The following is a 12,548-nucleotide window of genomic DNA, read 5'->3' as shown; positions in this document are numbered from 1 at the left end:
GTTGTAATGCTAAAATGTATAAATTCATTTAACCCTCACAATGACCCCTTGCACAGGGCTTAATTACTGCCCTTCCTTTACAGATGAAGAAAAGCACAGAGAGGGGAAATATCTTGCACTGGGCCACCCACCTAGTGAGTTGGCAGAGCAGAGGTTCAAACCCAAGCATTTGGGCTCCAGAATTAGTGCTTTAATCACCTCACCACCTCTGCAAAGCCCTCCTTAACAGCCCCAAGCGGATGTTAATGTATTTCTTCCATGCTCCCATGGCACCCTGCACATGTGTCCTTCATGAAACTTGTTATCTATTTTCATAAATGTCTCAAGCAGTGCTGTCCAACAGAAATGTAATGTGAGTGACAAATGTGAGCCACACACACAATTTGAAATTTTCTAGTAGGCACATTTTAAAAGCAAAAGGAAACAGGTAGAAATGATTTTAACAGTATATTTTATTAAGCCCAAGTGTGATGGTTAATTTTATGTGTCATTGTGGCTAGGCTATTGTGCACCAACCCAGATGTTGCTGTGAAAAAATTTTTTAGACATGATTAACTGATAAGAACAGATACTACACTTGATCTTAGCCAAAAGGCCAACGTGATTAACATTTAAATCGGTAGATTTAAGGGGCGCCTGGGTGGCTCAGTCGGTTAAGCGGCCAGCTCTTGTTTTGGGCTCAGGTCATGATCTCGGGGTCCTGGAATCAAGCCCTGCATCCAGCTCCAGGCTCAGCACTGAATCTGCTTGAGGATTCTTTCTCTCTCTCCCTCTCCCTCTGCCCCTCCTCCTGCTCACATGCCCTCTCTCCCTCTCTCTCTCTCTCAAATAAATAAATAAATCTTTGGAAAAAAAATCAAATTTAAGTAAGCAGATTACCCGCCATTCTATGGGTGGGCCTTATCCAATCAGCTTAAGGCCTTAAAAGAAAAGACCGAGGTTTCCCAAAGAACTCATCCTAGAGCTGTCATAATAAAATATCAGAGACTGGGTGGCTTAAATAATAGAAATTTTAGTGCTGGAGGCTGGAAGTCCAAGGTCAAGTTTTGGCAGTTTGGTTTCTCCTGGGGTCTCTTTGGCTTGCTGAGGGCCACCTTCCTTCTGTATCTTCCCATGGCTGTCTCTCTGTGCTCATGCATCACTGATGTCTCTTACTTTTCCCATAAGGACACCAGTCAGAGTAGGGACCCACCCTTATGACTCCATTTAACTTTAATTACCTCTTAAAGGCCTTATCTTCAAATATGTTCACAATAGGGATTAGAGCTTCAACATATGAATTGGTGGCAGGGGTTGGGGTGGGGCAACAATTCAATCCCTTACACTGCCTGGGTTTCCAACCTCCCTGGTCTACCCTGCAGACTCAAGAATGCAATATCAACTCTTAGCTGAATTTCAGCCTACCAGCCTGTTCCGCAGATTTCAGACCTGCCAGCCCCTACAAGTGTTTAAGCCAATTGCTTAAATACCCGCCTCTCCCTCTCCTGTCTCTCTGTCTTTGTTGATAGACAGGCAGAGAAATAATATGGGTCCTGTTCCTCTGGAAAACTGACTAATAAATCATTATATCCAAAATATTATCATTTCTACATGTAATCAATATAAAAACTATTAATGAGATATTTTACATTCTTTTTCATACTAAGTCTTTGAAATCCGGCTTGTATTTTATCCTTGGAGTTCTTCTCAATTTGGGTTAGCCACATTTCAAGTGTTCAATAGCCACATGTGCTATCATAACACACAGTGTCAATCTAGAACAATAGCCACATGTGGCTATCATAACACACAGTGTCAATCTAGAACAATAGCCACATGTGCTATCATAACACACAGTGTCAATCTAGAACAAAGCAACAAAATGAAGAAAAAAGACGTGGGATTGAACTCTGCCCTGTCACTGAGGCTCAGTGAATGCTAGTTCAATTTCTCCTAGTAGGAGGACTTCCCTGACCCTAGGTGTTCTCATACACAAATGAGGACTTCTCTGACCCTAGGTGTTCTCATACACAAGTGAGTACCTACCTCAGAGAGCTGCTGTGAAGATCCATTGTAAAGCCCCTAATGGACTACCTACCTGATAAAGTACAGATGCTCAATAAACATCCAGTACTTTCTTTCCCTCTTAGCCTGTATATATCTTCCCTCTTTGAGGAAATGGTTTGTGTGTATTTCATCTTTCTTTCTCCAGTTTGGTGCATTGGTAGTTGCTTAAAAAAATGCTTGCGGAATTAATGAATGGTCTCATGCTGCTGTGGTGGAGTGTATCTACTTGTTGATGTATATTTTCCTTGAATAAATCATTCTTTAAAACACTTTGGAAGGACTTGCAAGTTGTGGAGCTGTTGACATTGTAGTGGGTGGTTCAGTGGAGAGATGAGTCAGATTTGAGTTTGGGGATTTGAGGAAAGAGCCTGTTAAGCTAAAGGAAATGGGGCAGCATCACAAATAAAACCAACCAGGCAAGATATACCACAGACATCTCTGACATAAGAGTACACCAAATTTTTAAGTTCATTACTGCATATAATTTTCCATTACTGAGAATAAATTTGACAAGTGTTAATGAGATGGGATGTAGTCTCATTAAAGAAAAAAAAAATAGGAAACACATTCACACCAAGTCACAGAAAATCTAGTTTAGATGAAATATTTTTCCCCTGCCAGTAAATGCATTAAAATACCTAATTCATAGGCAAAAGTAAAATTTTCTGGTAATATGCCATTTGGTGAAGACACTCAATTATTTAGTCAGGGTTCTCCAAAGAAACAGAACCAATCAGATGTATATAGACAGAGAAAGAGATTTAGTACAAGAAAATGGCTCACATGATTATGGAGGTTGACAAGTTCCAAGATCTTCAGTCACCAAGCTGGAGACCACAGGAGAGCTGATGGTGTATGTAGTCCCAGTCTGAATACTGGCAGGCCCAAGACCCAGGAAGAGCTGATGTTTCAGTTAGAGTCTGAAAGCAAGGAAAAAAAAAAAAAAAAAAAAAACTGTTGCCTCAGCTCAAAGGCTTTCAGGCATAAGGAGTTCTTTCTTGTATAGGAGGGCCAAACTTTTGTTCTACCAAGGCCTTCAACTGATTGGATGAGGCCCACCCACATGGGGTGGGGGAGGGCAATCTGCTTCGCTCAGTCTACCAATTCAAATGTTAATCTCATCCAGAAACACTCCCAGAGATACACCCAGAATAATGTTTGGCCAAATGTCTGGGCACGCTGTGAACCAGTTAACTCGACACATACAATTAACTGTAACACCTGACAAGGCACAATATGTCATCACAGGAGAGATTTCTATCAGAGCTTAATATGTCAATAAAGCATTCCTTCCACAAACTGCTCTCTTTTTCCTTCTGCTCTGCTTCTTCTTTGTATAAACTGTCAGAGAAAACACTTGGGGATGGAAACTAATGTTTTGGGGGCACTACTCTGTGCCACACATCTTACCGGGTACTCTTGCACACTGTCCCCACAAGTGGTGAGGCCAGGAGGACTCCTCCAAGGGGCAGCAGCCTTGGGGAGGCCACCACAGCCCAAACTCCACTGCTCAGTCTTGTCTCTTTGAAAACTCAATCTTCCCAGTGTCCCCGGCTTAGTCAAACTTGGGAATTGTAACATACAAACTAGATTCGGGAGACTTCTATACACACCAGAGGAAAAAAACATTAATTATGATGAGAGATACAACTGCCAAGGGGTCCTCTAGCCAAAGCACTCCTTCCTTGTAAAGCTATATCAGAAATCAAATTATAATCAAAATATTGCTTAGTGAAAATGAACTCAGAGTAAGTGGGGGTTGATTTAAACAAGATGTTCAATGGCATCAAGCAAAGAATAATGCTATAATTTCAACAACTAGTATTACACAGGAAAAAACTTGGGAACAAATTTTCTCTAGAATTCTCTGCCAAAGTGTATTTCATGAATTCTTTTTTTTATTCTTTCTTATGCCAGGCTGACCAACTCCCTTTCTGTTTAACACATTATTTCTTTTAAAAATATTCACCAGGTTACAAGTCAAATTTTAATGATTTATAAACTATTCTGCCTCAAGATGACTTCCATATTTCTCCTTTATAACTTCCTTAATTTTCAAAGAGAATCTCACCATTTGACTTTGTTTTCATTAAAATCCATTTAATCTTTAGCAATTCTGTTCTGGCAATCTATTCCTGATTAACTACCACAAAACACAATGGCTTAAAACAAGAACAATTTTATTAGTATCACTGCTATTCTCAGCACATTCTCAGTTTTCAGCTCAGGTTTTTGGTGTAACTGACATTGGGATGTTCTAATATTTTTAAATGGTGTTTTAGGGCTCTCCAGACAATTTTGGGAAGGAGTAACTTTTACATTTCGTACTGAACAGCCTTCATAAATGTGCTGCCCTCTAGGCATTATTTTACTCCTTACCATTATACAATCATATCTCTCCTGTGTTCTGACCTCTTAGAAATCTGAAGAGTAACTGGCTAACTACTTTGTTAGACTACTCTATCTTAAGGTGAAATGATGATTAAAAACAGGTGATATTGGGGCACCTGGCTGGCTCAGTTGGTAGAGCATGCTACTCTTGATCTCCAGGTTGTAAGCTCAAGCCCCATGTTGACTGTAGAGATTACTTAAAAATAAAATCTTTAGGGGCACCTGGGTGACTCAGTCAGTTAAGCGTCCGACTCTTGACCTCAACTCAGGTCTTGAACTCAAAGTCATGAGTTCAAGCCCCACACTGGGCTCCACGTTGGGCATGGAGCCTACTTTTAAAAAATCTTTAAAAATATATATAAATAAGTAAATAAATAAAAACAGGTGATATTAAGATCATTCTTCAATGCCTTAAGCTAAAGGAGTTGGTAAATCTGAAATACAAGCATCAAAGCAGTGTAGGTAGAAAAAATATTTGGTCTGGGCAGGGGAGATTTGAAGGTGAGGAATTACTTCATTTATAGGAAAACACATGTTGACCCATAAGACATAATTCCTTGGTAGGAACTGCCATTTGGTGACAGGAAGCCCAAGAAGGTAAATTTCACATTTAATAGAAAGATTTTTAAAATCACATTAATCTTTATAAAGGGTTTATAATCTCTGACAAAATTCTCAATCTACAAGTAATGTTAAATAACGAATCACACAGCATTGAGGCATCTAGTCTTCAACCTCATACCTCATGATAGGAGCATTGATATTTTAAGGGTCTTGTAAAAGAAGAATCTCATTAGATTCCTGATACTTCATGGTCACTTTCTAGTGCTGAGAACTCAGAAGACATTTTTTTTTTCTTGTGGTTTTCCACAGAAAACCATGATGTACAAGAATTTGTTTTTATCCTGTTGTGTTCATTTATTCAACAAATATTTGTTGAATGTTGCCATGTGCCAGGAACTGACACAGCAATGAGCAGGTGTGACCCTGCCCTAAGGAAACCTAGTCTCAATAAAGTCTCTCAAACCTGGAATCATGTTAGAACTTTCCATATGATCCTTCCTTCCTTCCTTCTTTTTGCTTTCTCTCTCTCTCTCTTTTTTCTCTTTCTCTCTTCCTCTCTTTCTTTTTTTCTTCCTTTCTTTCTTATTTAGTATCTAGCTAGCTAGCTAAGTAGCTATCATCATCTTTCTATCATAGTGTACTGATTAAGAGAACAAATTCTAAAGGTAAAAGGCAAAGGTTCATAACCCAGTTCCATGGGTAAAAAAAGTTTTAAAAGAATTATAGACAGGTGAATAGATGGGTAGATAGATGGACATATGATAGATAGATAGATAGATAGATAGATAGATAGATAGATAGATAGATAATAGATAGATGATAGATAGATAGATAGATGATAGATAGATAGATGGATGATAGATAGATGCCAAACGAAATCATAAGTGAAGTTCCTATGTAAAGCAGAACTATGACAATAATCATTAAGTCCCAGAATAACTCTCTGAGAGCATTTTTGTCATAACACTACACTGTTTTTTCCTTAAGAAATTATTCTCACAATATTCTCAGACAATAATGCCTAAATATTTTGTAAATCATTACACTCAACCTTATTTTTCTTCTCCCTTATGCACTGTTGGCCAATGAAACAGTTTCATTTTCACTTTTCAAAATGATAGCATTAAAAAACAGAAGTGAAAGTATGAATCATAATATAATCAGGAGTTCATAGTGAGATATCCATTTATAACTCAGAAAACCACAGGGTATTTCCAAACTGATGTCATTCATAGAAAGAATGCCATGTGTTGTGGAAGAATAAGAAAAATTACCTAGGCCGACTGGGGGATTTAGAATGCATGTGGGATATTCCCAGCTAATTATTTTAATTTATTTTTAATTTTATTACAAATATTGATCTATATTTCAAGTACTTAAATTGACACTCATCTTAGACATCACACTGGATTCTAAGTTATACTTTTAATTTTGATATGATTCATTTACTTCAGAAATCATCAGTATAAGTGCTTAATGTAAGTCAAGGTTTTCTTTTATTTTCTTTTAAAATCTGTATAAATATTAAGATTACCTGAAATTCTGTGTAATTATTTCACTTTTTGGAAAAAAAATGGTATTAATCTCTGCTCAAATTATTAAAATTGATTTTATTTTATTCTTTTTGGAAGTGGAGAGGAATAATATAAATTTTATTTTTACTTTTTCCAACTAAATAATCAAAATAGGATTTTTCCTTTCCACTATATTGTTTTTTAAGAATTTAAAGAAGATTATAGTATATGCTAAGTAAGTTAGTGATACGACAGAGAAGAAACATTATTCAGAAAGTAATTTCCTCTGGGTTATCTACATTTGCTTCAAAAAGTTCTTTGGATACATTAGTTCTGCCATATTTGTGGCTACATTTCCTAGTTGGTTGGTTATTTTGATCCAGATCCTGATATCCAGTTGTGAGGACAGCCCAGTTATATCCTTTTTCAATCAGTGGATGTTCCTGGTTTCCCATTAGCCAATGTTCACAGCATGAGAGATTCCACAGAAGTCACACCATTCACTCACCCAAGGAGCACCACTAGTTTGCTCTTTGGCGTCTGAGGCTTATCGATGAGTCTGGTGGTTTACCCACAATGTCTGGTCCTGATGTCTGCTAGGAGCTGCTTTGCTGTCCTGGATTTTTCGGTAGAACTGCAGGTGAATCTGTCACTAGAATGGGCTGACCCCATGTGATTAAGGAACAAATTTAAAAATATATCTGAAAATTAAATTCCTCCTTATTCCATAAGCAAACAGAAAGTCCACATGGACTAAAGACTTAAAAGCTAAAAGCAACCCTTAAAAGTTCTAGAAGAAAATGTAGAAGACTATCTTATAATATTGAAGAAAGATTTCTTAAAATATAAAAAGGTTCATCAGTTATAACACACATACAACTCTGATAGGGATGTTGATAATAGGGGAGGCCATACATGCATTGGAGCAGGAGGAATATGGGAAATCTGTGTATCTTCTGCTCAATTTTGTATGAAACTAAACCTTTAAAAAATAAAGTCTATGAAGAAAAAAAAGACTAAACCATCAAGTATAAACTATAAGTTGAATACATTTGATAACATAAACATTTAAAAACTTTATACATTAGAAACCATAAACAAAGTTTAAAGACAAGCTACAGAGAAAATAGTTACAATGCATTTGAGAAATAATTTTAATCTAAAATAATGAAAAATATCCTCTAAGTAAGACAAAGACAAAAGCCCCCAAAAGAAATTAATATAAACCTTCCGTTCACAGAAGAGAATCTCTATATGACCAATGAAGATATTAAAAAAAAAAAAAAAAAGTAACTTGCTAGTAATAGGAACATGCAAATTAAAACAAGGTACCCTTTCATGTCCTCAGACTGGAAAAAATTCAAAAGTAAGTAGTGGTAAGGAAGTAGGGGAAACAGGACTTTCAAATTCTTAATGTTAATTCCTGATGATTAATGAACAGTGAAGTTTTACTATAGGGAGCGCAGTTTAAATTTGAAAAGAGAAAGTTAAGAAATTGAGAGAGCAAATTGGTATAATTTTGAAAGCATTTTCACAATATCTAGCAAAGTTTAAAGGTACTAACCCAGCAAGTCAACTTCTGAAGTATAATTTACAGAAAAACTCTTGCACAGGGACTCTAGAATATTCATTTCAACATTACTTATTTTTTTTCCTTTTTGTAATCTTTTTGTAACATGATTTTTATTTTTATTTTTTTTATTATGTTGAATTAGCCAACATATAATACATCATTAGTTTTTTTTGTTTTTTTTTTTTTAAAGATTTTATTTATTTATTTGAGAGAATGAGATAGAGCATGAGAGGGTCAGAGGGAGAAGCAGACTCCCTACCAAGCAGGGAGCCTGATGTGGGACTCGATCCCGGGACTCCAGGATCATGACCTGAGCCGAAGGCAGTCGCTTAACCAACTGAGCCACCCAGGCGCCCACATCATTAGTTTTTGATGTAGTGTTCAAGAATGGGAAGAAATCAGAAAGGGAGATAAACCATGAAAGACTCTGGACTCCCGGAAACATTCCTTATATTTTAAAAAATATTTATTTATTTATTTATTTATTTATTTATTTATTTATTTGAGAGAGAGAGAGAACGTGCAAAAGTGGGGGGAGGGACAGAGGGAGAGGAAGAGAGAGAATCTCAAGTAGACTCCCCACTGAGCACAGAGCCCCAACACAGAGCTCCACCTCAGGACCCTGAGATCATGACCTGAGCCTAAACCAAGAGTTGGTTGGTCAACCAGCTGAGCCACCTAGGCACTCTGCAACATTCTTTATAATTCCAAAATGTTTGTTATTGGAAGAACAGATCCTCTTAATTTCCTTTGTCTCAATTCCAAGCACCTATTTACTCTATGGAGTCTTACTATTCTCTTCTTTATATAGTTGGAAATCAGGCAAGGACCCTATCTCCTTGTTCCCACAGACTCCTCCCTTCTCCTCCTTACACTGCCCTATTCCCATGGGAATCTCCTTCTAGCTCGGAAAATTCACCTCCCGTCATGTTTCTGGCCCAAACACTTGTCAGTGCCCACAAATCCTACATTTGGCCTTTTCTGGTAATCTTGCCTGACTTCTTCAGACTTGCATTATTGGAAATTAACAGCCAGAAATATTACCTTGGCTCACACTTCCCCAGCACCAACTATTTGCACAAATAAGGGGTAAAAGACATATATAGATACAGAAATAGATATAGATTTAGATTTAGATATACATATAGATATATAGATAGAGAAGAAAAAGCATGGATTAATAACTTCAAATATTATTGTGCTATATCCTTCTCCGAGAAAATCTTCAGACAGTGACATCCACACACATTGGTGCCTAGCTCTGTGGGTGGGGTGAGAAGAAAAGTATAGATGTCTGGCAAATTTCTTGACCCATCAAGAAGTTTCCACTCATACCTCGAGTAGATGCACCTTCATCCATCAGTAACCTTCTACGGACTTTATCCTTCCCACCCTAGGAACATGAGCTTGGCACAGGTAAAGGCAGAACTTCTCCTGAAGCAGGATATTGCTTCACGGATGTACATAACTAGGAGGAGACTTGCTCTGGGCAACCTAAAGACAACTCTACAAAGAAGGGCTGTCAGTAACTGTAGACAACTTGGGTGGTCCAGCCATTCTCCTCCTCCTCAATCAACATCCTTCTCCAAATCTCTATGCTCAGAAAGTGAGAGGAAGCCCTCTGCTCCCATTAAGGGGGAGGTAATGAGGCTGGCTGCCATACTGGTATCCAGCACTCCTCTCACCTAGCATCCCTCGCCGGAATGGTGTTCCACTTTTTCTTTTCTCCTGTGTCTTCCCTTTTCTGAGATAATAAGAGAGGGAAGGAAGGAAGGAAGGAAGGAAGGAAGGAAGGAAGGAAGGAAGGAAGGAAGGAAGGAAGGAAGGAAGGAAGGAAGGAAGGAAGGAAATTCCCCTATACCTCCCTTAGGTATCAAATATGAAGAATTGGGTGAGTACTCATCCCATTCTCTCTTTGGTCAATCACATAACCTGTTTATTTTGGCGGGGTGGGGGGGTTGTTGTTTGTTTTACATTTTGATTTGAAAGCTGTCACTGTTTATTAACTGACCAGATTACAAATATAATCATGAAAGATACCTTAGTTCATTCTTCTGTTAAAAAGAAAACCACAGACCCAAAAGTGGTTAGGTTTAGGTTAAAGCCCCAGGTCAGTAAACCAAGACTTAACACCTAACCTAACTGCAGTTTCAACCCCCTGAAAATGTAACCTTTAACCAATCGACATGAGAATTTCCTGATCAGCACTAGGAAATTTCCTGATAGGCCCCTTCACTCCCCCTAGGAAGGTGACCTTACCTAGAATAATGGATTCTTTGCTTATAACTTCCTTTCCTTCACTCCCTCTTTACCTTTCTTTTTCTATAGTCCTTTGGAGCTCCTTTCTACTTGCCAGATGGAATGCTGCTCCATTCATAAATCAATTAATAAAGTCCATTAGATCTTTAAAAATTTACTTGGTTGAATTTTTGTTATTTGACACTTCTAATAAGCCTGTTGATTTGGTCTTCCCTGTTGCCAGCATCTCTACCTTCTAGAAAATGAATGGTCTTTTTCTTCAACCCACCTCATACAGAAGACAATTGGGAGAACCAGTGAAAGTTGTTTGCTACTTTAAAGCATTTGCCAATAGTGTGGGTCTCATGAATCAGATCCTCCATTCAATGTCATGTTTACCAAGAGATTCAGCAATCAATTCTTCTTGATTTTGCCATAACCGGGAAAGAGAACACATCATTTACTGACTTCAAGTTTGGATACCCCCTTCCAATATATGGTTCCTTAGCATGTTAACTGAAGCGTTGCTGAGCTTAACAAAGGTACCATTGAAGATATGGTGAAGGCAAAGAAGCCCCAACACCTTTCAGAACTTAGGGGTCACACCATTAATACTGATCCTGATGACAGTTGCCAATTTGGGTTCTGCAGGTACATAGACGTTGCCGGCCTTTCTTGCCATCCTAGCTATTCTTGTAGCAGGTCTGTACATCTGTCTATATTCTTTGAGATAGCTTACCTTTTTCATAGATAAGCTTTTTCCTTGTTTTTCAAAACATCTTTTGGGTAAATTTCTTTCTTAAGCTCTCAATGTTCAGTTCTGTGCTTTTTTTTAAGGGTTCCTGGCATAGCAGGGACCATCTTTTTCTTCTCTTCTGCACCTTGCATGGTTCCAGCCAGAAAGAAGAACCACATAACCTGTTAATTTTTGTAACAGGCTGATATTATCCCCTTTACTTTGAATTTGCTTTTTTTCACCTCACTATATATTGTGAACATCCCTCTTGTTTGGGACACTGACAGATCCCAATACCTCATTTTCCATTGTGTGTGTATGTGTGCATGTGTGTGCGGCATGTGCATGTGCCATAATTTATTCAATTCCTTATTCATGAGCAGTCAGATTGTTTATGCTTTATTGATGCAACAAACAATGTTACAAAAGGCATTATTCTATATATGTCCTTTATCAAAGGTGCTTTTTTTAATGTGAGTTAGAATCCATGAACTAGGGTTGCTATCTGACATACAGTCATTTTAATTCAAATTATTGCTGCCAGATTTATTTGCCAAAATAGTAGAAAAATTCACACTTCCATCACCAAAGTACTGGAATGCTCATATCCTTGAGTATTTGCCAGCAATGTGTTGTTATTGCTTGTTTAAAACATTTGCCAACTGGACAGGTGAAAAATATTATTGTCACAATTCAGTATCCTAGGCCAGAGGCTAGGAAGTAAATCCAAAGCAAAGAGAAGTATGCCTGAGAACCTGAAATTCTTAGTTGCACTCACTGATATCTCTTTCTCCACCTGACCCTGGTTTGAGACCTGCTTCCCTCTTTGCAGAGGTCTGAGAAAGTTAGAAACAGCCAGTGTTTTCCTTGGTAGTGTTTTCTTAAAGCTCAACAGGATTATGTCAACTGTTATTACAAGGAAAGGCCATTGACACACTAGTTTGAAAAGGAAAAGGTGTGTCCACTGGCTAAAATAAATAAAAGGGCAAAACACATAGTAACAGAAAACTTAATGGTTACAATAGCATTGAGGAAGCAGGTAAGACAAAGCCAGGCTCAATGCTTGTAAACTCAGGCTGTCTCCTGAACTTTCACAGCCTAATTTGGGAAATTAAATGTCGAACATCCTTGGAAAGTTCTGATAGTGGCACTGATATTAAAGGTTTCAAAAGTACGTTAACTGTGGTCCTACTTTTGACGCCCCTTGATACCAATGATTTCAGAATGATTCATGACTAATGAAAGGGTGACCAAGCGTAAATTGCATAACACACTGATATATGGACACACCTAATTTCATTTTACATCAAAACAGAAAATGATGTGATTGTTAAATTTTGACACTTGCTTAATTTTAATTCAAAGTCTGGACGAAATTATTTTTCATAAGCAGCAAGTGATTCAGCTCCAATTAGAAGCAGTCCTATTAGCTAATAGGGGCAGTATTGACTTGTAGAGGATGTAAAAATCATCCAACACTCCAAAT

General features: G+C 37.8%; 2 pseudogenes; both read right to left on the bottom strand.

Moving 5' to 3' along the window:
• Nucleotides 1-518: 518 nt before the first annotated feature.
• On the bottom strand, nt 519-605 carry LOC118537747 (U2 spliceosomal RNA; annotated as a pseudogene).
• A 9,915-nt stretch (nt 606-10,520) lies between these two features.
• Nucleotides 10,521-11,214, bottom strand: LOC118537741 (large ribosomal subunit protein uL30 pseudogene; annotated as a pseudogene).
• Nucleotides 11,215-12,548: the final 1,334 nt, after the last annotated feature.

This window comes from Halichoerus grypus, chromosome 1 (assembly GCF_964656455.1).
Source record: "Halichoerus grypus chromosome 1, mHalGry1.hap1.1, whole genome shotgun sequence".
Lineage (NCBI taxonomy): Eukaryota > Metazoa > Chordata > Mammalia > Carnivora > Phocidae > Halichoerus > Halichoerus grypus.
Note: the sequence above shows the minus strand (reverse complement) of the source record. Positions and strands in the feature narration are given on the sequence as shown.